This window comes from Octopus bimaculoides, chromosome 10 (genome assembly GCF_046866305.1).
Source record: "Octopus bimaculoides isolate indiv1 chromosome 10, ASM4686630v1, whole genome shotgun sequence".
Lineage (NCBI taxonomy): Eukaryota > Metazoa > Mollusca > Cephalopoda > Octopoda > Octopodidae > Octopus > Octopus bimaculoides.
The window spans coordinates 24,171,414-24,176,413 of record NC_142937.1 but is presented as its reverse complement, the minus strand read 5'-3'; the positions used below and the strand labels follow the sequence as shown (position 1 = coordinate 24,176,413).

The following is a 5,000-nucleotide window of genomic DNA, read 5'->3' as shown; positions in this document are numbered from 1 at the left end:
AATCTGAAGCGAGGGAACAGTCGATAAACTGCTTCTTTCGCACACCGTATTTTATTATTTTAATTTCATTCCTTTGGAAAAAAGCATTTCGTCCATCTTCACGTCCAAATGCCACCGAGGTCGACGTTGCCTTTTGTCATTTCGGGTGCGAAAAAAAAAGTACCTGTTGAACTGTGAGTGTCTTTGCAGCTGACTTACCCCCATCACCGAAATCGCTAGCCTTGGGCAAAAATTTGAAATCAATATTACAAAGCTTAATACACGACTCTGTAACAACTCTACTAATCGATCTCTTTGCATATTCATTTCTAAAGTGAATTCATTCATGTGTTACCTGCTTAAAGCCAAAAAACATATTTACCTATCAGTAAATTGATTTACATGTATACAGTGCTAAGAAGGAAATTTCTCAGCGTATGAAAAATAATCGTGTTAAGAATATCTAATTTTAGAATTTTATCCTTATAGCTTTCCGTTTTTCGTTGCAAATGTTACCGTTCAAACTGATAAAAAAACATCGTTTACAATGGAAGAAAAGCAGTTTTCGAATCATGAAGTCTTTTATTTCAGAACCTGCAGTTTTCTTTATATAAATGACGTCATTCACAAGAATTTAATTTTCTTTTTGCCGTTGTTTCACTTTCTTATCATTTTCAGTCTAAAAATGTTAAATAATCTTCACATTACACGTATGTCTGTGAAGGGTGCATCACCTAGTGGTTAGAGTATTGAACTAACAGCCACGATCTCGTGATAGTGATTTCAATTCCTAGACAGGGTGGTGCTGTATGTTCTTAAACACAACATTTCATGTCACGTTTCTCTGCGATTAAGTCGACACCTGACGTGTGGTGCACCGTGCACCAGTTCAGGCCACGTGGATTTGGTGGAGAGCATGAGCTAATGAATGTTTGGTCAGTATAAACGAGAGGCTATCAATACACGTATGTATCAAATCAACGCGGTCTCTCAATCTTTTCGAAGCAGCAGCCAAATCTCCCTTACACGCATTAAGGACATGTAATTGTAATCTTAGATTCATAAAGCCCAAAAATAATAAATAAAAAAGAGAAAAACAGTCGGACCATTTACAACTGCATTTCATTGAAGCTCTACTGGACAGAGTTTGACCTGAGATGAAACGACAGCAACAACAACCATACATACCAAGTGTGTTGTTTCCATCTGTTATCTTTTACTTGATTCATTCATTGAACTGCGGCCATGCTGGGGCAAGTATTTGAAGGGTTTTAGTTGAACAATTCGACTCGAAGAGCTTATTTAAAAGTCTGGTACTTATTCTATCGGGCACATTTGCCGTTGAGTCACGCGAACGTAAGCACTCCCACACCGTTTCTCAAGCGGCTGTGGTGAGGAGAAAAACACATCAATCACAAAGAAAGACTTACATACATACATAAATGATGATGATGAAGATGATGATGGTTATCTACTAATTAGACTCATTAGACGAGCATGACCATCGCTGACAGGAGAGTCAGCAATGTCCGTGCAAAGGTCGTGAGTCGAGTGCCATTTGCACAGCACCACAATAAGTCGCACTTGCAATATCAAAAAGGCCAGAAAGAAACAAAATGTGAGATACCTTGCTCAGTAGATCAGCTGGTTTTATATCTAGGATAGTCTTTCCTACAGGAATGCTATTGCGAAGACCAAGGATCTGTCCCTTCCACTGTGCTTACTGTTCCCTCGGACATCAACCTAATTATTTCTACGTCCCAGCACTCAAAACCTACATACATACATACTTACATATCTATCTATCTATCTATCTATCCAACTGTTTTCCACACAGTTTCCCTCTACCACATTCATTCATAAGGTATTGGTCTGTCCGGGGCTATAATAGGAGACAGTATCCCAGGGTGTTGCACAGCGGGAGTGAACCCAAAATCACATGGTTGCAAAATAAGCTTCCTAAACACCATGTATACAGCTCACTTTTCTATTTTACTCATCTCTGTTGCTTCCTTACCTTACCTTCTCCCTTTCCTTCCTTTCACTCTTTATTCCCGCCAGCTTCAAAATCCATTCTCTCCGCATGCATTCACTGTTATATCATCTCTATATAATATGACGAGCTGGCAAAATGCTTACCGGCACATCCTTTGTATTTACGTTCTTCGTTCAAATTCCGCTGAGGCCGACCTTGTCTTCCATCCTTTCAGAGTCGATAATATAAATACCAGTTGAACACTTGGGAGCCGATGTACCCCTCCTGCAATCCTGCTGGCCTTATACCAATACTTGAAACAACCAATATTATATCTGTACTCTCTGACTAAAAAAATAAAGAAATTTCACTTTTTTCCGTACTTTCTAACGCAACGTTATCAGTTTCATTATATAAATACAGAAAACACATCCAACATATTAAATTATTTAAAAACAGAACAGATAAGCGCATGTACTTATGTGTTGTTATAGAGATATGCTTCGTAACTACGCACTCCTGGACTGCATCGTACTGCTTGTCAGCTTGAGAAATTCTGTTCTACTATTGTTTCAAGTTGACCAATGGTTTATGAATCAAAGTTGTAAATCCGAAAGTTCGCAATCGTCCAACATATAATAAATATATTTGTGTGGTGGGGATGCACGCGTGTGTGTAAAAATATGGCTGTTTCTACGGGCCTATTTTTATGTTTACTGTTCTAAAGCAATGTTTTGACTTGCATGACAAATGCATCTTAGAGATCCATTAAAAAATTACTGCGGTCGATATCATCGACTTACAGAAGACTCTTGAAAATGGTGTTCCAGCATGGCTGTAATGCAATGCCTGAAACCAACATAGAAATAAAATTACAATGTGCTAATATATAGATGAAAAGCTTTATTCTCAACGCTTAAAACATAATTATTATATTTATTACTAAAATACAATTATGTCTAGATGTATGCACATTTGTTTTCCATAAAATTTGTAGTTTATTTCTATAATAAAATATTGTAGTTGACTTGTGGGAATATTTGAACATAAAATATGTTTACTGAGAAAATCATTGATATAAAATTAATATCTATTTAAGAGTAACGTCATTGACGTATTTCAAATGGTAGCATTCCCGAATAATTGTTTTTGTCGTAGTAACGTCATTTGCTTTCTGAGTTCAAACTACGGTAATGGTTGGTGCATATGTATTTTATACTTGTTTTCAGATGGCTCATGTTTTGCACTCTCAAATATATTTCGAAGACGAATTCCTGCATGATTTGACTATTATAAGGGCAACAAAGAACTAAAGAAGCGCTGCACTATCAGTTCTTTATTTTTACTTCCTCAGATAGTGTGTACCAAATATTCCTAGTGAACACTGTGAGTGGGCACTGCTGTGTATCTCTGACTAGTCAGCTAATGTACCAGCATTTTATCCATTCAGCCATTATATCTGGCAGTGGACTTGATGCATTGTTCAGTTTAACATGCCTATTTGACCCTTAGTTATATTTATCCGGGTTTATTCTATTAAGAAGAATTCAGATCAAATTCCCAGTTCACTTCCTACGCATGTCTTTATCCTTCAAACGTTTGGACAGGACATCGGGTACACTAGTCTCACTGCTTTGGTGGGGCTTGCAGAAATCGTGATCTTCACTAACCCTTGTCTGACTAAATTATGTAAAATGTAAACCTCGTAATTTCAGTAAGTAATCTGTTCGATTTGATTCAATCGACTCGATCCGTCTTTATCTCAGCATAAGATGCTTAATATTTAGAGATAGACGAGACAGTAATACAGCAACAATTCCAAAAATACAGGAATGGGTGCGGTTCTCAGTTCCAGTCATACTGGAAACATTGTCGGGACATCTCCTTTAATATACTAAATGTATATTTTCTTTTATTAAACATAAAATAAAGGGTTTTTTTTTTTGTTTTCTTTCTGCCATCGATTGAATCAAATTCTTTTCTGAATTATTATATATGAAAGAACGATGAAAGTCGACGTCGATCTTTGTATTGTAAAACTAACAAACGTTTTATTATATTGCAGTTGCTATCAATATTGATCAGATAGATACGAGTACCATCAGGCTATACTGCAGCAGACACACAAACGCACTTGCAAAAAGACAATATATTAAAGTAGTGTCACTACGACCCAATAAGTTATAGGACTCATTGCCTTATAAGAGGCTCCGTCATACTATATTTCAGAGAATGAGTTTCTGGTCGATACATTACTGGGCTATCATTCAACACATGCACTATGATGCGTTCATGACACACGCTTAATTATTAGCATCTCAGTCCAGCTAAATACAACTTGTTATTTAATAGTATGCCAACCTTATTGAGCAGACCTGAGTTAAAATATTTTCTATGATATAATTTTGATATATGAGTATCTTGAACTATATTTCCTAATATATTATTAATATATGTATGTTAATATCCATTTCTTTCAGCTATCTAAATAAAATATATTAACGATACCACATACTTAACGTACGTTTGTTGCTTAAAACATAGAGCTGCGGTGTATCATCCAGGAAAAATCTATTTAATGACGTCTAGTGTTAAACACCATATACATCAGAGCCAGGCGAAACGAAATTGTTGTAGAAGCTGATACGACAACGATAAAATCGTAACTACTGTCGTTTAAACAACGCACCTACACAAAGTATATGGTGTTAGTCGTAATCTTCTACTTCATTCAGCTATTAGGCTGCGGTCATACTGTAGCACTGCTCTGAAGTATTTTAGTCGAGCGAATCGATTCCAATACTTATCTTTTAAAGTCTGGGGTATCTATTCTGTCAGATTCTTTTGCCCAACCGCTACATTACGAGAACGGGAACACGTCAACACTAGTTGTCAGGCAGTGGGGGAGAGGAAACAAGATGCAAACACACGACACACACGCATACATTTATCATATACATACATATATATATGCAACGAGCTTCTTTCAGTTTTCGTCAACCAAATCCACCCGAAAGGCTTTGGTCAGTTCGAGACTATAGTGTAA

At 36.7% G+C, this 5,000-nt stretch overlaps 1 long non-coding RNA gene across 3 annotated transcripts in view; it reads right to left on the bottom strand.

Annotated features, from left to right (window-relative positions):
• The window catches only part of LOC106874753 (uncharacterized), a 19,937-nt gene that overhangs the window by 14,479 nt on the left and 458 nt on the right, over positions 1 to 5,000 (bottom strand). Inside the window, exons 2-4 of one of the 3 annotated variants that reach the window (XR_016243281.1) lie at positions 2,433 to 2,803; positions 2,119 to 2,302; positions 1,168 to 1,365 (exon numbers count right to left, since the gene is read on the bottom strand). This is a non-coding gene — a long non-coding RNA (uncharacterized LOC106874753). Of the gene's footprint in view, positions 1 to 541; positions 1,366 to 2,118; positions 2,303 to 2,432; positions 2,804 to 5,000 lie in introns of those variants that run through there. The other 2 variants (XR_001410049.3, XR_016243282.1) reach the window with 2 other exon arrangements.